Genomic DNA, 22,877 nt, shown 5'->3' with positions numbered 1-22,877 from the left:
CTGTACTGTCAGCACAGAGCCCCATGCGGGACTCAAACTCACGAGCTATAAGATCACGACCTGAGCTGAAACCAAGAGTTGGACATTTAACCAACTGAGCTACCCAGGCACCTGAGCCTTATTTCTCAGGCTTCCTTGTCAATTGGATAGATTCCTCCAGCAGAAAGTACAGGTGGAAGACTGGAAGGTGGGAAGAAGAAGAGAAACCAGGGTATTTATCACTGTTTGTGAGTCCCAGGCAGCTGTAGTATCGCAGGCAGCATTTGCAGAAGTGGCAGTGCTTTCTTCATACCTCTCCTGCCAATCCGTCCTTTCTTCTATGGTCTCAGCTTCAACTGCGCAGGCTTGCGGCCATTTCAACTTCTGCTAGAAGGCGATAGCTTTGGGCTCTGTTAGCACTCCCTTGTCCTTTGGCTCTTCTAGCCCTTGGGGATGGTAGAGGCTTACTGCAATTGCCAATCTCTGAGTTGCATCACCATCTCAAGATCTTGGGCATTTCCAGTTCTTCCCATGATCAGGATAACCCATTCTCTGTAGCAGTTGATTTCTCTAGTTGAGGATAACTTTTAAAGGTTTTCTTTAATTGCCACACAATTCCAGGCAGAGAAAACCCACCCTTGTTATTATATTCCTTTTAAGGTTTTTCTTGTTTGCTTGTTTGTGTTTGAGAGAGAGAGAAAGTGCAAAAGCAGGGGAGGGTCAGAGAGAGGGAGAGACAGCCCCAAGCAGGCTCCGCACTGTCAGCCGGAGTCTAATGCAGGGTTCGAACCCACAAACCGGGAGCTCATGACCTGAGCCAAAAATCAAGAGTTGAATGCTTAACTGACTGAGCCACCCAGGTGCCCCAAGGTTTTTATTTTTCTGGTTTAGACACTGACTGGCATTATTCCACAGCCCTTTGCTTCCCTCTAATCTGTTGATTCTTTATTTAGAGTTTTTCCAGAACTTCACCTAAGAAGGGTCCTCCCTGAAATACAGCATTCTTCAACAAGTGTATATTACCGTTGAGTGTGTGGCTTCCTCCACCCTGGGGGTACACTTCCCTGCGATCCCCGTCTGCTTCCATTTCCTAATTAGGCCACCTCTTGTACTTTCTATAACCCCCCATTTATGATGTTACCAATTCATTCTCTTTTAAACACCTTACTGTCATTTCAATGGGGGGGGGGGCGGAGATGACATCGTGCCCTCGGTTTATTGCCTAGCCATAGGAGTTTTTCGTCAGCAATTTTGGTGATTTGGAGACTGGAAACTTGGCAATTTGGGGAGCAATGTTATTTATACAAATTTACTTTTGTGAAAAACAACAAATAATACTTATTTCTGTATTTAAAGGCGAGAGCTAATCATTTTGAACTAGGCAAAATTAGGGAGGGATTTAGGTGAGCATTTTCTGACTTACCCCTTCATCCACGTCCAATTACATCTTCAGAGCAGAGGCCCCTCCTATTCGATGTTTCTGTGCATTGGCAACTGCCTCTCTCGAGGTTGCATGGTTTAATCGGTTATTCTGTGAACACACCAAAACTATTCAATTTGCTAATTTGGTCCTGCAGTGATTTGAGTATGTCCCTTTCATTTAGCCACTCTGTTATGACACAAACACGATTATAATGTAATAAGAAAAGACATTTCCTCCGCACATTTTCTTTAGTTGTAGTTATACTGAACTGAAAACATCAATCTATTTGGGAAAGTGGAGAAAATTACCTAACAACCAGATAAGGTATGGATTCAATCATTCCTAATGATTTTATAGTGGCTAGAAAATAGTGGTCTAAATTTTTAGGATTGAATCTACTACAAATTGAGAAATTGATGCCTCAATGTTGTGTATTTTGAATGTTTGGCAAAATTGTAACATACAGACATTCTAACTGGTTTCCTTGCCAGAAGAAAGCTGGATAAGAACATGTATGGAATGGACAATTATTGGGGCATCTGCTCAGTTAACACTGACTCGTTTTCTCTGAGGAATTCACCCCTAGGTTATTCTTTCTTTGTGTGTGTTGCTTTGACTGCTTGCAACTGGCCCAGAGTGGACACCTGACCATGCTGAGCCAATCAGATTCTCTAAGAAACTGATTCTCAGAGGCATCTCATTAGTCTATAAACATGGCTAGAGACACACAGCATGTAAAATGTCCCTGGGTGAGCTATCCACCTTCCACTATGTAGAAAGAGAAACAGAGAAATGACAAAAAGCAATGATGGAAACCAGCAAAGAGAATTGTGGAGATAAGAGACCATGGAGAGAGAGAGAGAGAGAGAGAGAGAGAGAGAGAGAGAGAGAGAGTCACTGCCTAGCAGCTTTTATTTCTGAGTCCAATTCCTTTAGAGGGGTGGAATTTGTGAGACCCTCTTGAATTCTTATAATTAAATCTCCTTTTCGCTTAGGCTGGTTGAACTGGTCTTCCACTTGTCATCAAAAGAGCCTAAAATACAACAGAACACACAGAAGACTGGGTTGCCTGTTTATTGCCACTACGTGAATAAAAGAAAAAGAAATGCAGGCTGATGGGTTTACATCTGTGTAAAGAGAACAAATTGAATGCACTTCTTTTGCTCTGGTTCTTAGTTGGCTTTCACTGATTTTGTTCTTTATTAACACATAAGAAATGCATCTTCAACAATTTGCATAATAAGTCCTAAGCAAGCCTCTAATTCCTGAAAGTGTAGCAGATTTACTTCATTTGGCTAAAGTGTTAGAAATTTGTGTTATATTTTATGTAATATAAATAAGTTTTGATAAAAAAGTGGACTTTTGGTAAAACTCATTAAAGAGTTTGAATGAGCTTTGTAGAATCAGCATAATGCCTGGTAAATAGCATAGGTGCTCATGAAACTATCAGCTCGTGTTTCCTTTCATTCTTCAATTGGAAAATGTTTCATTGATTGATTGCTGCACTGCCTCAAGAAACAGATGAACACCAAAAACTATAGGTAGTCCTGGGACTATGGACGTCTTAACTTCAGGAAGGAATCCAGTTAGAACTGCAGAGGAAACAGACTGAGATAGATATTTTCAATACTTCCTGCTAAAGACTGCAAAAGAAATTTACAAGAGCACAGAGGAGGGACAGCTCCTTGGCTGTGAGGGCAATGGGGGCAAATTTGCCAGTTGTACCCTCAAAACAAGTCCTTTACATTCTATAGTCCCAGTTTATTATTTGTACAATGAGGCTAATAAGAATTTCTCTTTGGTTCTTGTCATGGTTAAAGGAGATAATAAAAAATTGGTGCCCCAGGAATATTAACACTGCCTGGAGAAGTTGAGGAAAAGCCACCACTGACAGGACACTTGAACTGAGTCACGTGTTGAGTGAGTCATGCGTAGTTAGCAGTATACATTTTCCCAGAAGAACATTTTAGAAACAAGAAGCAGTTTATATGAGAGCAGCTCCTCCCCAGTTTCCAGGTAAAGTGTCTTCAAGCAGTAGGGAAAAGTTTTGTGTGGCCCCCTACAGAAAGTGCTGGAAAAGAGTGGCTGGGGAGACAGGTTGGGGCTCATTGTGAAGGGCCATCTGCGGAGATGGGTTATTCCATAAGTATAGGAAGCCAACAGGGGTTTTAAGCATGAGTATGGTGATGTCTGGGAGGAAAACTTTTCCCTCTACCTAGCTTAGTTTCACTGGCTGAGGCCTTGTAAATTGGACTAACAAAAGACAAATTAACAAGAGAAAAGCAAACAGAAGTGTATTCATGTGTGCTTACACATGGAAGTACCCAGGGATGAGTAACTCAAAGGGGTGATTAGAGCTTGGGCTTAGAGGACATCTTAACAGAAGAACAATGCATTTTTGGAGAAATGACAAGACAAAGGAGAAACAACTTTGAGCTTTAGGGAAGCATATTGGGGGAAGGCAAATGTATTGGGGAACTAATGGAAGATAAAGGCTAGCTGGAAACATTTGTTATGTGGGTTCATCTGGTGCCATCTCTGGGCTGATAAGGATCTAGAGTTGTCTCTAGTGATTAACTTCTGTCCTTCCTGGTGGAGAGGAGAGGAGAGACATATTTACAATTTATGTCCTGCTTTTAGATAAATAGGGGGAGGGCATAGAGCTTTTCTTGTGTCTGCTTTTTCTCAATTGCCCTCAGCTCAAAACAATCTTTATACCAAAGTGGCATATTTTGAGGTGGCATAGTCTGCTACCCTTTAGCAATCAAATTCATTTTTAGGATAATGAACTGCAGGATTTGTGGAGAAAGCACTAGAAGGAGAATGGGGAGACATCCAGTTTAGAATTCTCAAGATAATAATGCACCTATACTCTGTGTGTGTTTCTTAGGAACCATTTATTCTCAAGACCCAAAAGGCTAATGATGACTGCTGTGGAAAAATACTACCTTCCCAAAAGCGCTTATGGATTTAAAGATCATCTTAAATATACAGAAGCAGAAACACGTGAGCTGAAATATAAAGGAAGAGAAATATTAAGTGTTTTTGAAATTTGTACGAAAAATTAAACATGCAGATGGATAAAGTGACTCAGTGAATGCAGCTGTTTAATATGGTGGAGTGGAGTGATTGATTGCTGCTTGCTGGAGCCCAGGGCTGAAAGCTATTTAGCCAAGCTGAGCAACATGAATTGTCTTATTACACGACTACAACAATTTGTGCCCTCAAATTTTTCTTCCTACACTTTATGGTAAGTTTTAGTCATGCACTTAACTTGGGTAATAGTTATAAAGCCATGAAGCCTGTGGTCCAGTCTCAGAATGTACCGTTGTTAAAGAAAAACTCAGAAACTAAAAAGTCATTTCAAAATAATATCTTTATTTCTTTTTCTAGAACACCACAAAGAGAACAACAAGTCTACGGCATGACTTTTTAAATCCATTTCTACTCTAGTTTCACACACTGCGGTTTCCCCCATGTTTCTCATTTCCGAAGCTTCCCGAGAGCTTTCCCCAGACCCAGTCTGGGCCCTGTTTTTGTTTGTTTGTTTGTTTGTTTGTTTGTTTTATTTCTACCACTTTCCTTCTGAATGTGCATGACAGAAGTTCAGAAGAAACAATCTGGAAAAAGAGCCTTTTCCTCAGATGGCAGAAGGCATTGGGAGACACTCAGAAAGAAATGGCAAATCCTCTCCAGCAAGCAGGAATGAGACAATGGCGGGGAACATTCATATGAGTGATTTATCTATATTAGTAAATTGGACCAGAGTGAACCAAGTATGAGAAATAGGTTATACCAGACAAGAGGATCAAAGTGAGGTATGGGATAAGTTGACATATACTGTATAAGTTTAATCTTTGGTCTGATAAACTTTACCTCACTCCATTTTTTTTTTTTTTTAATTTATTTAGAGAGCGGGAGAGAGCACAGGTGAGGGAGATGGGCACAGGGAGACAGAGAGAGAGAGAGAGAGAGAGAGAGAGAGAGAGAGAGAGAGAGAATCTCAAGCAAGCTCCACACTCAGTACAGTGCCCAACTCGGGGCTCGATGTCACAACTATGAGATCATGAACTGAGCTGAAATCAAGAGTCTGATATTTAATCAACTGAGCCACCCAGGTGCCCCTCACTCCATTTTTCATATTAGCTTGATGAGAATGAAGCATCTGAGGTATTTATTACATTTTCACTCACTTATTTGGATAAGGTGTGATTTTATTTTCCTCAAGTCTTTAGATGGGGAAATGAGGAAAGACAATTTGTAACAATAAAAAATAGTTAATATTTATTGAGTGCTTATTAAGGGCCAGCCATTTGGTACACAATATCTTATTTAATCCTCACAGAGACCTCTGACAATGTGCTGTTATCTCTACTTTACAGATAAAGGAAACTGGCTGTACACTGTTTAAATAATTTGCTCATGATGGTGGAGTCAGAATTTGAACCCAGGCATTTTTAGTCAAGAGTTTATAATTTAACAGTTGTGTTGAGAATGTGTCGTAAACTTTTTCTTCCACGTTAAGTCCTTGAAAGGGATGGAAGGAAGAGAAAAAGATCATAAAACACACTAAAGTTATTGTCGTTGTCTTACTTCATGATACCTCCTCTGAGTTGTTAGCTTTTATAAAAATGAGACTAAAATTCTTATGAATATGAAAATTGGCTAATCTTAGAAAGACCTTTACTAATGGCTAATAGAATGAACTAGCATTAATAACATCTTTGGGAGGAAATAACTTTAAAGACTGATTTTAAATGAACAAGCATTTCTTGAATACCAGTTTTGCCCTGTGTTTTGGAATTCAACAAGAAGTGTAAAACCTTGATCTTGTAATCTGGGATCACATATATAAAATACATAGCACATTCCATTGTTTATAACAGGTCAATTAGTACTGATTCTCTTCCCTGTTCTTTATGAATTAAGATCTAGTTGGGGAAGCATGACCAACATATGTGACATATACATAAACTAGTGAAATATGATTAATACAGGTGGTACAAACTATATTTTAAGTGGAAGTGAGCAGTTAGGTAAGACTTCCTAAGAGAAATGGGCACTGAATTGGGATTTTACCTCTGGGGAAGATTTACTTAATTGAAAAGTTAAGAACTTACTTTAAGAAGATGAAACAATTTAAATGTATGTAAGATTAAATATGAGTTTAGGAGAACATTGAATGTATTTGATTGGCTGAGTTAGACTTCTTTCTTTAAGAAAAATCCCAAAAGTTTCTAGCAAATGATATCATTTTAAATCCTTTCACTCACTAATTTGGGTTAAACACCATAATCATGATAAATGCTTTGGTGGCACATTATCTCAAGTGAATTAAACATTATGAGTGGAGACATCTGACCCCAAAAGAGATTTTAAACAAAACAAAGGTACTTATCAAACGTTTGGTTCTATTCCCAAGAAATCTCAGAATCTGACTGAAGGGAAGTATTTTAAACATGTTTCTTAGGATAACAGCCTGGATTTTAGGAGTCTTCCAGGTCACTTGGAGAAGGGACTGTCAAGATAAGAACATTATCTTAATATCTGATCAGGTATTATCCGTCCTTACAAATACAAACTTTTCCCCTTGTCCTGAAATATTAAATTGATCATCACATGCAACTTTCACTACTCAATATATTACCCTGGAAGTCACATACACATCGGAATGTACAGTTTGTGACAGTGATTAATGAAACACCAGTGCATTATGAGGCACCAACTGTCTGTCGCCACACATTTTTGTTAGTTTACAGTCTTGGCGTTTCTTCTGTATTTTTAAGGGGACGATTTTGTCAAACGAAAGCCTAAATCTTGGGAGTGACTTTTTAGTTTAGAAGAGAAAATTGGATCTTGCTAAAGCTGAGATGTATAGTCATTAGTCGTGCTGCAGTATATCTTGAAAAGACAACAGAATTACATCTCAACATTTATGCTGCCGTTCTGTATTATGCAAACTTGCAACGTTCTGCATGATGCCTAGCACATTCCAGAGGAGAGAAGAGCCAAAGATGATAACATTTTAATGACATTAGGTCATATGAATTTATTTTTTACACAATGCACATTGGATAAAATATATAATCTTATTAGAGCTAATTGAAATCACATGCCAAAAATGGAACTATAGTTCATTGTCTTTAACTTGTCCAAGTGCCATTTAATACCAAAAATTTTCACAATTAACTTGATTACTTATATATTATATTTGGTGCCTAGTGGGTATCAAATGGAACGATATATATTAAAATGTTCTGTGAATTGAAAAGCACAGAACAAAATACAAGGTTTTCGTAATAGCAGCTTTCTTGGACTCGTGTGTTTTAAGTGAAAAATGTGGTATACATGTGGTATTTTTTTCTTGTAAATCTTCATTTGGCTATTTTAATGAGTGATTCCAAATTGTTGTCTTTATCCAATCTATTGGTGCTACAGCTTTCACAATAAAATATGAAGTGAAATAAAAAAGACCTAAAATTAAGATACTTTATTGATACCTTATTTTTTTTCCCTTTCAAAATAACTTGGAAAGAAAGGTAAACACAACTAAAAATTCAGGCATAAACTGCTTAAAATGTACTTTATACATATTTAAAGGTAATACTGTAAGGTCGTTAATGCCTCATTTTGATCTCTGTAAATACATGGCACACAATGCTAGGAAATTGTCGGCACCCTGAGTCTTAATGTCATCAGCTTCTAAGGAATATAATCATTTCGAAGCACAACACAGAGAAAATGGCACCAGTGATCATGACTGTGTGCAACAAGCAATAAAATTGACACCTTGGTCTTTAGATAAGACCAGCACACATTTATTGCTCTGAAGTAAGTCAAATTCTTATGAACCCAACTTAAGCTTAAAGGCATGTTTCCCAACACATTTAGGTTTGCCAGATTCCATGGCCCATATTTCTTTAACCTTGGCAAATCAGCCTATTGATCTTTCTCTTGCTACACCCTCACGCATGGGTTTCTTCCAGTTCCACACTCTGGTTGAAGTCTTGTTGGCAGAGCATTCTGACCTTTGGGACACAGCCCTGGACACCCCGACCCTAGTGACCTGACCTCTTGGTAAAGGAACTTCTGACCTTTGGATCCCAGTCTTTCAGGATAGCTAGGAGGCAGTTCTCATTTGAAATCTGAAACCTGCCAATTTTGCAACCACCCGGTGAAGGTCACTGGGTTCTAGGTGGGCAGTATTTTTGCTTGATTAATAACACCAGCTGTGCCATTTTCTAACAGGAAGAACTGCTATACTGGTCTGAATGTAATTTCTGACTATTCGAAATTCTCCATTTATAGGAACTTCTGTCCTTAAATTCAAGGACTTAGTTAAAGGGGTAAGCAAACCCAGCGGGCAGTCCTCTTTGATGTGCAGGAGCTCAGATATGCAAAAGTCTTGATCAGCAAATGCTTGAAAAGTGCTTACTCTCCTCCCCTTGGGATTGGCCATTAACTCACTTCGAGGCATTCTCAAATAAAACTGTTTTTCTGGTTGCTTCAATTTCAGTCAATAAGTGGCTTTTCGTCAGCAAGTGTGAAAAACCCTCCACCCAAAATCGCCAACGTGAACTCATTTAGCCTTTGTTAGGGACAACCCTTTGGCATCCACATGGTGTTCCCAGATACTATGGTCTTTTATTTGTTCTCTCTGCCTTCAAATTTCTTCCTGATTCAATAGAACCTATACATAACTGTGTTTGAAATCGTCAAAACTCACTTCATTTCTCAAGAGCTCATGACTCAAGAGCTTTCCCTGGGGACCATGTTCCACCTTGGTCATTTTCTCACCATTATTTCTCAGCATTATTATTATTTCTCAACATACTCTCCTTCAATATGTTTCAATGTTACTTATCTACTCCTGGTATCATTATTTTTACCTCCAGTAATTTTTTCCCCTTCATTCCATGACCTCCATTTGCATTACACCATTAAAGTTTAAAATCCCCTTCCTCCAGAAACTCTGACTTGGTTCATTTACATGTGACCCATCCTCTTCCTATTCATTACATCCTCAGTACAAATATATGAAATTTTACTTTATTCATAGGTGTGTGAAATTTAACGATATTAGATTTAAGCTATTCTTTAAAAATAATGACAATATTAACTTCCATTTTCCAAGTCTCGCCGCATTCCTTCACATGTCACTTTTTGTCATAGCAACAGCTTTCTGATACAGATATTATTTCTTTTAGAGAGGAGAAAACTGAAGTTTCAGGAAATTCCATAAGGTCACCTAAGTAATAAGTATAGGGTTGACTGTGAACTCAGATTTATCTAAAAGCAGAACATAAGCACTTAATTACTCTGTTGTGCTTCTGGCTACTTCAATACCTAACCCTCATTAAACACCTAGTAGGGGCCAGACTAAATGCTGGAGACAGTAAGAATGGAGTTCCAGCCTGCCCCCATGGGCAAAGAGATAAATGGTGAAATGGGCAAAGAGATAAATGGTGAAATGTGTTGCATGACCTAGGTAAATAAGGAAGACTCACCAAAGAAGGTGACAGATCTGAATCTGAAATGAGAAGAAGGAGCTTGTCAGGCCAATGAGGGAGCGGGTGGCTCTCCAAGTGAAGGAGGTACAGATGCAAAGTGTAGAAGCAGGAAGGATCTTGATGCCCTTGAGAACACAGGAACTTGGGTCAGGATTAGTCACAGAGGAGGCTTCAGAGGCACAGAGGTTTATATCCCAAAGGGCTTGTGTAAAGTCTGAGGAGGTTGGACTTTATCCTCTGACATCTGGTTGCCTTTGTAACCGTACTTTCTGCATGATTCTCTCTCCTGATTAAATTGTAAAGGCTGTGAGGACAGGGTCATTATCATCTCAATTGTTTGTATTCCCACCAGGATGATCCTTCAAGCAGAAAGGGATCCATCTGGCCATTGGAGACCTTGGATTCCTTGATGTTTTTGCTGAGTGTAAACCTGGTACCATCAAGAAGTACTATGTACCCTTATTCTGGCAAGTGCTAGATGGCTTCTGAGCGTGTGGAGTCCCTATTCCAAAAGTTAGGTGACTATTGTTTAGTGACGTGATGCTTATGGAATCTGTATTAAAGGTGTGATATAAAACAAAATGTGAGAGAGGCTTTGAGAGAGTGAAAATGGAGGGGATGAAATGGAAATATACATCAAGAAACAAAACAGGGAGCGAAGGGAGGGAAAGACATCATTTATCAACACTTACCAGCTTTGCTTTGGAGAGGGACACTGTTTTTATTCCCATTAAAATAAGATCACTCCTGTGCACTAGGTCAGTGTGAAAAAAAAAAAAAAAGGCTTCAGAAAGGAAGTAATGTAAGTTGCAAAGTGAGAGGGAAATCAGAAAAAAATCCAAGGGTTGGACCAGTAATTCTGTGAAGGGAAGTTTAATGTGGGTGTGTTTTTAATCTGTCATAGAGATATTATCCCTTCTTGCTAATGAAAGGGATGGGTGGTCTTAAAGATATTTATAACCTTGTAGTTTGGGACCCATGCTGTTTTAACTGTAAGAGATTTCTTAGTGCTGTATGTTAAAAGACCCCAGAAAAGACGGAGTTGTAGCATTCCAGAATGCACCCTGACCATCCACCTCACATGAGATGAAGGTGTCTTTGACATTCAAGTTCCTGGCAGGCTTGATTGTAGGAAATGTGACAATTGTTCCCTTGTACTCTGGAGTCTCAACACAGTACTATGTAGTAATGCAAACTTGGGAGGTCACAAGAGAGGGAATCAAATGTGGCTAAAAATAATAAAGAACACTGAAATAGCGGTGTAGAATTCCTTCAATGACAAAATGATATACAAAGGTTTGAAATTCAATAAATTAAACCAGGGAAAGCAAATGTTTAAAGGATGCTTATATTCTGTTTGAATTGAGACAGCTATTCTACTGCTCAGAAGTAATGTGACCCTGGGAGCACCATCAAAACTCTGGCCTCTGTTTCTTCATCTATAAGAGAGGAGAAAACACGGCACCTCCTTTTCTGCATTCCTACGAGAATTAAATATGTTACGGGGCACAGAGAACTTGGAACAGTGTTGGCATGCAGAAAGTCCTCACTAAATGTTAGCCATTACTTTTTTTCTTTCTGAGCCTATAAATCTCTTGCAACAGTATAACGATTTATAAAAGAGGTGTCATTTGAGTGTCTAATGCAATTGTTTTCAAGATGATTAAGATGATAGTTTGAACAGATTTATGTATTTAATTTTTGTAGTAGCTGTGTGTTGGTACCAGGTGTTTGAATTTTCTCTCTAAGAATATATATATTCTTCTGCCCTTTTGTCTTACCCCAAGGCAAATAGTAGCATGTATAGGAAGAGGAGAGGGCTGACCACTACACTATTAAATTTAACACACACACACACACACACACACACACACACACACCCATTCTAAAACAACATTTCTCAACACATGGCACTCTGTACATCACTCATGCTTTCCCTTCAGCTGCCAAATCAGGAAAAATGGAGGGTGGGGGGTGGGGGGTAGTAAGCCCAGGAACCTACACTTTAACTTGCTAAGTGGTGATTCTCATGCATAAGAAAATTTGGACTAAATGTCTTTGAATTTTACATTGAACTAGTGCTGAGTAATCAAAGTTTTATATGTTCTGCTTTATAGTATCTATTTGACACTTAAATACATAAATTCCAAGTTCCAATTCTTTATAGTAAATTTATTTGTTCCTTTTTACAAATTAGACTCTTTTGGTGGCAGGTGGAATGCAAGGGTCTAAAAAAGCAGGAAGACGTGTTTATGGGTTTAATCCTTAAGACTGTTCCACCAACCTTATCGGGGTTTATGCAATGCTGGTCTGATGATAGGGTTATTTTCCTCTTAAAGACCAAAAGGAAATGTGTCCTATAGCTCAGCAGAGGTGGATTTCTGTGCTGAGCTTAATTTCTGTGTCTCTGCATGATTTTGTCTCTGGGCCATCTCCTGTGGAAATGTTTCCAAGATGAATATTTGCCTCAAGGCCCTCTTCTGATAGCACCGCCAGCACGAACATCGAACATCGGCCCTCCAAACAGCCACGGCACTTTGCACAGAAGCCTTCAAGTTCAGAAGGAACTGCCTTTTATGTGTCTCATGAATATGGTCTAACCGTTCCAAGCTCTCCTCTCTGACCTTTGTCCTATTTAGTGGAGTTCAATTGTCTTCCACATTTATTTAAGCTAATGATAGAAGCATTAAGCAAAAGTTGAAAAAAGGGACAAATGGATTCATCATGAAAATGCACTGTGCCATAAAAAAGTCCATACACCAAGATGCTATTCACAGTGGGTAGTAAATTTATGAAACTCATTGCCTCAAGGTATTATATTGGCTATTATATATAAATAGGCTCAAGAAGGACTATAGCAGGTTATTAAACAAAATTGGGATGCCAGAGGCAAAAGTGGCAGGCTCATCTCTTACCTTCGGGAACATTGTGGAAGTTGGCGGAACATTGCTTAGTGCCTCAGTCGTAGAAGTGCTTAACTGGGGTGTATTAGTTTTCTGTGGCTGCTGTAACAAATTACCACAGACTTGGTGGCTTAAAACAACAGAAATTTATTGTCTCACACTTCGGGAGGCCGGAAGTCTGAAATCAAAGTATTGTATCGACAGGGCACGGTCCTTCCAGGGACTCCAGGGAGGAATCCATTCCTCTTTCGGCTTCTGGTGCTTGCCTTGGTATTCCCAACTCTGCTTCTGTCTTCACAACACATATTCTGCTGTGTGTCTGTCTTACAAAGATACATGAGATTATATTTGTAATCCAGGCTAAGCTCTGCCTGAGATTCTTAACTTAATCGCATCTTTTGCCATATATGGTAATATTAATATTCACAGGACCCAGGGATTAGGATGTGGGCATGTCTTCCTGGGAGCCACTGCAGGGGGGCATCCTTATTTTAAGCATGCTAGAGTTTGTCTTATTCCTCCTGTGTCTCTGCAGTCAGAGGGCTACTCCTCTCCAAACAAATAGTTTTCATCACAGGACTGTCAACTTTAACTTTATGTCCTTGTCCTCTCCATTCCCTGCATCATATCAAGTGGTGGCTCTCTGCTGGATGCTGGTAAGTTGTTAAATGAAAACAAGAGTAACTAAATATGTTTGAGAAACATAGATCTAAAGGACACTTACCAGACTTCTCAGAGGCTTCCTATGCCAAGCGTCTTTGCGATGTTCCCAGAAGACAATATAGTATGTTCATTTCCTGTACTCTCAACCACAAACTCCCTAGCTAGTGTTCCTTAGCATACACTTTAAGAAACTATGCTTTAAAACTAATGCTTACAAGGGGAACCTGGGTGGCTTCGTCCGTTAAGCCACCGATTTCAGACCATGATCTCATGGTTCCTGAATTTGAGCCCCACATCGGGCACTCCTCTCTCAGTGCAGAGCCCATGTTGAATCCTGTCTCCCTCTCTCTGCCCCTCCCCCACTCATGTCTCTCTCTCTCTCTCTCTCTCTCTCTCTCTCTGTCTCTCTGTCAAAAATAAACATTTTTTAAATTAAAAAAATAAAACTAATGCTTATAAGAATAATATTCAATCAAACTTTGTTGGGTTTTTTAAAAATATTTTTTAATGTTTGTTTATTTTTGTGAGAGAGAGAGCAGGAGTAGGGAAGGGCAGATGGGGCAGGGGAAGTGGCGGGGGGCGGGGGGTTGGGTGGGACAGAGCATCTGAAGCAGGCTCTGCACTGAGAAGAGTGAGCCCGATGCCGGGCTCCAACTCCCGAACTATGAAATCATGACCTGAAGTGAAGTCTGATGCTCAACCAACTAAGCTACCCAGGCACCCCCGTTGTTGCTTCTCCTTTGGGGGACAGATGTAGGTCTACGAGCCCTCCTGGTTGTATTTACAAGTTATGATTGCCTCATCATTATTTTCATTGTTACAAAATGAGCTCAGTTGTTGACATAAGTTCTTTCTGCATTTGAGCAGATATTCTTTCTTTTGCGTTTTGCATGAAAGTCCATAACTTTCCCTGGAGCCATCCAGCTACTATAATATAAACATATCCACAGTCCAAGAAAAACTGTATATAGGCTTCTGGAATTTTGCTGGCTCATTCTGGGTCAAGAGCCAGTGCTGCCTGTCAGAAACTCCCGTGTACTCGTTTTGACTCTTTCAAGTCAGGCTGCCAAGTTTACCTCTTTTAGAGACTGAGCAAATCTTAAAAAGAGCACTACACCTATTCCCCTAACATCTTTATATTTTTCTCTTGGAGTCAGATAAGAGAAGATGAATACTATTTTATCACAATAAGGTTGTTATATTTTTAAGTCTTTGAGTTTTCTTTTATTTTAAAAGTTCTTTATAACTGCCCTTATATTTTCATCATCTGGTCATTCAATACATAAATATTCTGATGTATCAGCACCTGAAGCAGGTCTGGGATGGAGAATGATATGGAAATCTAGGTGGGATCCTTCCCTGGCCTTAAAGGCGCTCTCGGTTTAGTGGAGGGTATGCAGCATGAAGGAAATGTATATATAATGAAACACACTCAAGTAGCAGTGGGAGAAATATGTGATAATGGTGAAGAGGAGAGAAAATGAACTCTGCTTGGGAAAGTTTTGCATAAGTAACATTTATACCCATTAACTGTGGAAAAAGACAATCCAGGATGCAAAAAAAACCACAATATATTTGGGGGAACAGAGTCATGGATGGGTCCGGTGTACTTGGGGAGTAGTAAGAAGTATAGAATTACCAGACAGGGTAAAAAGCCTATAGAAGTGGAAATAGAGAGGTCGAAGACGTGGGCCAAATGTCTACTTGGGAGGAATCTGATCGCCCTGCCAAGAAGCTTAAACATCACTGTGCAAGAAATTGGGAGCTTTGGGAGAGTTTTACACAAAGGAGGGACATGATGAAAGTTTGATATTAGAAAGATAATTCTGGGGGCACCTGGGTGACTCAGTCAGTTGAGTGTCGGAGTGTTAGTTTCGGCTCCGGTCATGATCTCAGATTTCATGAGTTTGAGCCCCGCATCAGGCTCTGTGCTACTTGTTTGCTCTTCTCTCTCCCCCTTCCACCTCTGTCCCTCCTTCTCTCTCTCTCTCTTTCTTTCTTAGTAAATAAATAAACTAAAAAATACTTATTTTTTAAAAAGAAAGACAATTCTGAAAGTTAGCTCACATGGAAGATTTCTTTAAAGGGAACAACCTGCCTGATTATTGGTAAAGAAACTTAATAATACTCTGTTGAAAAGGTGAACAGGGTTTGGACAAAGACGGTGGCATTTGAAAGAGAACTAACAGGATTTATTGACCACACGACTGATAGTCCAGTGAATGAGGAAGCAGCTGAGGCCAACTCCAAGACTTCTCTGTCTCAGTCATTTGGGCCGATGGTGAAGATAATAAACAGGAGAGTCAAGGAAAGGCATTGCCTGGGGGTGAGTTCGTAAGTGGAAGTACATAGAGAAATACCAGGTTGTAAGCAGGGAGGCCAAGAATCTGGTCTTTTGTGGTAGAATACGGATTAGTTCAATCAGCCTCCATTCCAGCCCTTTTCAACGTGTCTAGCTGTCCTATATCCCATATTGTGCTACGATATAATAGTGCTAAAAATCTACCTTTCCCAGACTTCCTTGCAGATATTTATCAAACGTACACCCCTGAGTTTTGGAAGGTGGAAGTGGACATCCTGAGGTGGATACCAGCTCTTTCCACTGGCAACCATGACCTTGGGTGTTTGTTACTTGTGGGGCAGCTATAGTAGAGTTGTCACTGTCCAGTCTTTAGCCTGACGGTGTTGAAAGGCAGTGTGGGGACATTCGGTGTGCTGGCAGAGGTTGTGGAAGAGGTAGCAGAGTGGCTCTGGAGCTAGCAGCCTTCTGCTTCTCCAATCTCTTATCCATCACAGAGGCATTGTCTCCCATGGAAGTACCAATAATGTTGTTCTGGGAGGAAATTTAGGGTCCATTCCTCCATCTTTCTACAAATCTTAAAGCACCAAGATCTTCTTTTTTTAACCTACCTGGAAATGGTACCAGTTATCTTCATCTGATATCTAATTCACCTTTCAAATGGAAAGAGACTTTATATGAGAATTCCTTAAATACTGTTCTTATAAAATCATTACGTATGTTTGACATTCTGCATTGTTGACTGTTACTGACAATGTGCTGTCTTCTCAGTTGTGGGGTTAAGGCAGACATGACCTTGTTTTAAACTCCTTTGAGTGCCCAGGGCCTAGAACAGTGCTTTGCACTTGGTGGTGGCCAATAAACCTGTTAAGTTCCATTGCATTTAATTGAATTGAATGAACAATTTGTGCTCTCCTAATAGTGTCATATAATACAGTTGGCAATCTCCCTAAGTCTGATAGTTGTTTTATATGATAAATTGCCCATATTGTTAGTATCCAAAATGCTTTGATCTTAAATTTTTTAGAATTCTCAAATGCATGCCATCTGGCTTCAGTGACTCATGGAAATTTAATGTCTTGAGTTGTATTCACCACCTGTTGTTTCTTTTTTTATATTTATCTAGTGAATCATCTTTGTTTTCAATGAAAAGTATTCTTTAGTAAAAATTCTACAACTATCCTGTCAGTGATGATCACTGATTGAGGGATACAGAGAAACAATTCAACCTTCACTGACCCTTAAATGCTCCTGTCCTCTCCCGTAAGTATGTGATTGCATTTTGAGTTCTTTAGGAACAACCAGACAGAGATCACTTTCAACCCTTAGACGAAGAATCAGACGATTCTTATAGAAGAGTGTTTTTTCCCCCGTATATTTCACCTGACTTTGTTATAGCATCTCTTGCATTTCAGCAGTATTCATATCTGGTATTCTACGCCAATGTTGCTGTCTCTTCCACGTGTTGTATTTTTTTCTTATGGACATTTAATACTTTTAATATTTTCTATGGCAGGGTGGCTTCAAAAGGCTCCCCACACATTTCTGTATACTGGATCAACTAGAGGACATATAAGGGATATAGATTCCCTTTCCTAAACTTGTAGCAAGCAACAGAAACCCAGCTCGAACTGGATAAAAGGATTTTAAAAAGCCCTGAGTAGAGAAGACTTCAGACATAGTGCACCTGGATTTCTTGTTCCATTTCTTTGAGATTTTCTTGGTTCTGCTCCTTCTGTGTTGGCTTCATCTTTAGGTTTCTCCATAGTTGCAAGACAGCCATGAACAACATCAGGAGTTATATGCTGCCTTGTTATATCCATTGAACAGAATTCCTGGCTTTGATTTCTTTGGGCCACCCTCTAATAGGGAGGGTGGATCCATTCTTGGAATAAACTGCATGAGCTGTATTTCATGAGTGTTACCCAATGAAGGAAACCTGAAGGAATTTCGGGAAGGAATCTATGCAATCTCTTCTTCCCGTGACCCAGGCTTGCCACTGTCTGATCTAGACTCCAGGAGGCCAATTGGGCATATTTCTCAGTATCCTCAAGGTCAGAATAACTTCCATTATATATTGTTGCATCATTTTTACTGTATCTATTTTTCCTGTTTCCTCTGTAAACAGTGCAAAGCTTGAGGGCAGATTTCATCTCTTTTATACTTTTGTTATTGATGCTAGCCAGCTACAACGAAGGACTCCTCACTGTAGGAAACCAAAAAATGCTCATTATCTGTCATCATTTTGATTATATGGCCTTAGAATAATGCAATTTTTAGCTTTATTTTATATAATTCTTGACTTAGGCTTTACCTCTTGGGTCATGTTGAGCCAGAAATAGGAAACCAGTCACTAAACACATATTAAGTCTTCCTGTATGCCAGGCATTTGGTGGGAGCTTGAATGGGGAAAATAGCAAGCACATGTAGGATAGTACATGTAGTATCTCATTAAAATATTTCAAAGCAAAAGCACTGGGAACCTATTTCCCAGATCTGTGCCTCTCTGATCACTTTTGGAATTCTCCTTACTCTCTTTGGTGCTCTTCCCAGATTCCCAGTGCTATTTTGTGGGTTGCCCCATGTCTCTGTCTTTCTACAGCTGCAACTCACCGCCAGTCCTGGGAGGGCTCCTTTATCTACCTGTTCATCAAGCCATTATGGAGCACCGATGAGGATCTCCAGATAGCTGAAGCACATGACTTGTCTTTGGGACTTTACCATTCAGCAGAAGTCTTACATGCAAATAATAATGTGATGTGTGCCAGTATACAAATAAGCATTGGATCTAATCCAAGCTTCCAGAACAAGGAAGTCAAGGCAACTTTCCCTGTGACCATGATGACTATGGATTAAAAAGGTAAAAGTCAGGTGAAAAAACATTGTACTTAGAGGGAACAGCATTGCCAGAAGCCATGTGAAAGAACCAAGTTTACAGGGAAATATAGATAATTTTCCATATCTGGATCATTTAGTGTACATGAGAAATTGCCGAGAACTCAGTGTCTATGTTCTGATTCAAGTGTTGTGGCCGAAGTTTTTAGGGATCCTTAAGTCACTAGTTGACGCCAATGGGAATGATTTTCCTCATGAATATATGAGGAAGTCGTAGTCAGAAAAGGCCTGGGAGTATCTTTCTGCTCAGTAGGAAGAACAATTTTGTCTCCAGAGCCAGGCCTACATAAGAGGAAGCCTATTAAGGCAACTCCTTGCCTGCAGTGACTTGAGAGGATTTCTCAGCAAAACATCTTCCCAGTGGGGTCTCCTTCCCTTTCTGTCTGGCCACAAATCCTCAACAGTCAACTCACTAAGTGGTGAGGTCAATAAAAGTGGAGCATCCTCTTCTATAGAAAGTCTTGGTGATAATGCTGCTCTGCCTGAAGAGCACATTAGCCTAGATTAGCTCATTATCTTTGAGATGAACTTCAGAACAATTTCCGTTCAGTGGAAAAAAGAGGATGAGATCACAGAGTACAAAGCTAGGCAGAGCCGGGAGGGGAGCAGTCGGGCCCCCGGGAGGAAAAACTCATTCAGAGGGTATCAGTTCTGCTATCTCGTCTGTGGTTGGTTGGGTCCTGAGGTGTCTTGAGTTCTCTTTTCCCACTTTTAGCTCTTTTTTTGCATCCGAGGAATGCACTCCCCCTCCCCCAAGATGTCCACATCGTAATCCTTTGAACTTGTGAATATGTTACCTTTGCATGGCAAGAGGGATATGGCTGATGTGATTTAAATTGAGGATCTTCAGATGGAGAGATTATCCTGGGTTCTCCAGGTAAGCCCAACGTAATCACAAGTGGCCTTATAAAGGAAAGAGGGAGGTAAGAGGGTCAGAGATCTGCTGACAGAAACAGAATTGTGACACAGCCATGATCCAAGAAGTGTGGGCAGATTTCAGAAGCTGAAAAAGCCTCCCCTAGAATCTCCAGAGGGAATGCAGTTCTACCAACATCCTGATTTTAGCCCTTAAGACCCTTTACAGACTTCTTACCTCCAGCACTATAAGATAATAAAAGTATGTTGTGATAAGCCACCAAGGTTGTGGTAATTTGTTACTGCAGCCGTAGGAAGTGAGTGCATGTCCCTTCACTTGACACTCATGCCCGGTGAAGTCATCCCTTCTGCCATCCACCACCCTCCGCCTCCTCCAAGTCTGTGCAGGGTCTTCGGTTCAGTGGGCTAATGTTGGAATATTGTCTTGAGGCAAACCTTTCCCAGAGCCACAAGTACGATGCAAGTCACATCTCAGGGAAACGTGAGACGAATGCAGGCTTGTGGTGATCTAGTCTGTGACACACACACACACACACACACACCACCAGCAGAGTATCAGAAGGAGCAGTGACACCAAAAAAGAACAGTAAGCATCTCTGGGCAGGAATGGAGGAACCTGAATCAGGGATAGCCGAGAACATTTCAGCCCGAGAGATGTGTGTTCCCGTCAGCTTCCACGGCCTGTGGAACACAGTGACCCACGTCTGAAGGTACAGTGATCCTGGCCTTCACTGTTGCATCTTTCCATAAATAAACAGAAAACAAAGAGAATCAAGAAACGAAAACTTCCAGAAAACAATTGCTTTGATATATGCATATATACTTAAAATTTAAAAATTCCGTATAAACTTTATTTTTCCTTTGACAGTGATATGCAGCCAAACTCTACGGGAGGTCAGCCAAAAGGACTCAGATTATTACCCTAAATGCTGTAAAGGAGGATTTTCTTTTGCTTTTTGTTTTTTTTTAAATGTGTTCCGATTTTTTAAAAATTCCTCAAAGATGTCCACGAATATATAAATTTTCAAGGACATTCACTTCCTTAGCTCCTCACTACAGCCTTAAAAAGCAGCTTGGAAAAGCATTACTGTTACCATTTTGCAGGAAACTGAGGCCCAGAGAGGTTAAGTGATTTGCCTCAAGATATAAACTTAGAGCAACGAGAAGCTTCAATTGTAACAAATATTATTACCTCATTAAATCCTCACAGCAGGAGATGAAGAATGGTGGTTGTTTCTTTACTTTTTTTTTTTTTTTTCATTTTAATATTTGGGAAATTAAAGCTAAATGGGTGAAGCAACCTAGTTAGCAAAATGTAGCAACGTGGAAGAAGGTATGACTCACAGCCTTTTTCATTCCTAACTAAGCACCTGAGATGTCAGTTTTTCTTCCCTGTTAAGAAACACTTTGTAAGACGTCTTGGCTCCTTCTCTTCTTCTGGAACTAAATCCCAAGTAAAACGCTGACAGAGGATCCAGCGGGGGAGTTCAGTGGCCTTTGCTCAGCTGAATGGCCCACAGAATCACCAAGGAGACAGGTTCTGGGTCAATGCCGGGAGGAACCGTCCCCTTATTAACTGGATTAACTGCTCTGTCCCTTCTTCAAGCAATGACTGGCATCTCAGCAGATGGCGGGGGTTCCGTTTCTGAAATCGTTCAGAACAAAGCCTACTGAAGAGGTCTGTTGGAGCAAGGCCCTAGTTGTACTGTGGTCTTGACATTTGTTTTGAAAAACCGGAAAGGGAAGATGCTGTTCTTTGATAGGAGGTTGTTCCTTGGGTTACCATGGGTCACATTAAGAAAGAATATCAGTTCAGGAAACCAGTTCTCCCTCAAGTTGGCCTCCTCTATATCCCTGAGAGAAAATGGGTGTGTCCTCTATGGCTCCACGTCAGCACTTGTCAAAGTGCATTCCTTGGAACCCTGGTTCTGCCAGGTGGTCTGTGAAAGGAGGATCCTGCGGTAAAATAAATTTAAAAAATGCTACTACTGATACTTTACCACTTAAATTCCCAAACGTATAAGAACAGATTAAAAGCTTTGTTTTACTAGAAAAAAAGCTTTCTCAAATTTATTTTGAATTTATCTTAAATTTGTTTCTCTACTCTTCCCTCCTACTCCTGCCGCCATAAAACCAAATAGAAGCATAATGTGAGAAACTTTCTCTTATCATTAGGGTTTTTTACCCTAAAAATTTTTAGTAGGATTTCAGAAGCAAGAGGATAGAGCAAAAAAGGAGGAGAGGTGAAATTCTGGCCATTGTATTGTTGCCTAGAGTGGAAATCATAATACGTCTTCAGTTCTTGTGCAGCAATCTGTAATACGTGTAATATTTTCCTCAACTTATTGTTTTGAGGATATTGCAGTTATCATTAAACTGTACTGATGTGGTATAAAATACAAGGAAAACAATGCAAACACCTTAAAACAAGATCATTTCTTTTTTCAGAAATGACTTTAGCAAACGGCATGTAATACTTTGCATGATTAAAAAGACCAAACTGGGGGCACCTGGGTGGCTCAGTCAGTTGAGCGGCCCAACTTTGGCTCAGGTCATGATCTCAGAGTTTGTGAGTTCAAGCCCCACATCAAGCTCTGTGCTGTCAGCATGGAGCCTGCTTCAGATCCTCTGTCCCCCCTGTCTCTGCCCTTCTCTCACTCATGCTCTGTCTTTCAAAAATAAATAAACATTAAAAAAAACAATTTCTTAAAAGACCAAATTGTAGTAGGATTCATGTTTTCTTCAAATCTGAGATGGAGCTTAGAGGTTTGATTCCCTATTTCAGGTTGCATTATAGAATTTAGAGAGACAATCAGCATTTTACCATGGCTGAAAAATAGAGAAGACATCTGAGGGATGAATGATGTAAAAACCATGAGAATATAGACAGTTTATTTTCTCACAACCTAAATACATTGAGTTCCTTTTCAAAGGCTGGTCTCGTGGGAGAGGTAAAAATGTATTTACTTAACTGCTATATATGGGATAGCATGGAAAATACATTTCTTGGGATACTGAGGTGCCTGCCAAAGATTATCTTCCTATGTCTACTGACTATTAATCAAATTAACTAGCTTGGAAAATAACACGTACTTTAGAATATAACAAGTAGTTCAATAAGATTATACTGACAATTTACATCACTGGGTATTTTCCTCCCGTCATTTACTAGGGGTCAAGGGAGCAGGTACAGTGTGTGAAAATGTTTTTTTATTGTTTTTGAAATGTGAACTACTTCATTCACTAGATCTTTAACATCCGCCTTGAACTAATACTGCATAGAAATATACAATAAACACAGAAATATTTACCTTGCATTGTGTGGATGC

General features: G+C 39.9%; 1 long non-coding RNA gene across 1 annotated transcript; it reads left to right on the top strand.

Annotated features, from left to right (window-relative positions):
• Positions 1–14,088: 14,088 nt before the first annotated feature.
• On the top strand, positions 14,089–22,124 carry LOC123379900. The gene is made up of 3 exons (XR_006584924.1): positions 14,089–18,637; positions 19,388–19,549; positions 20,417–22,124. It is a non-coding gene; the product is annotated as an uncharacterized LOC123379900 (long non-coding RNA).
• Positions 22,125–22,877: the final 753 nt, after the last annotated feature.

The sequence above is a fragment of the Felis catus genome, chromosome C2 (assembly GCF_018350175.1).
Source record: "Felis catus isolate Fca126 chromosome C2, F.catus_Fca126_mat1.0, whole genome shotgun sequence".
Classification (NCBI taxonomy): Eukaryota; Metazoa; Chordata; class Mammalia; order Carnivora; family Felidae; genus Felis; species Felis catus.
This window is presented reverse-complemented; position numbering and strand designations above follow the sequence as displayed.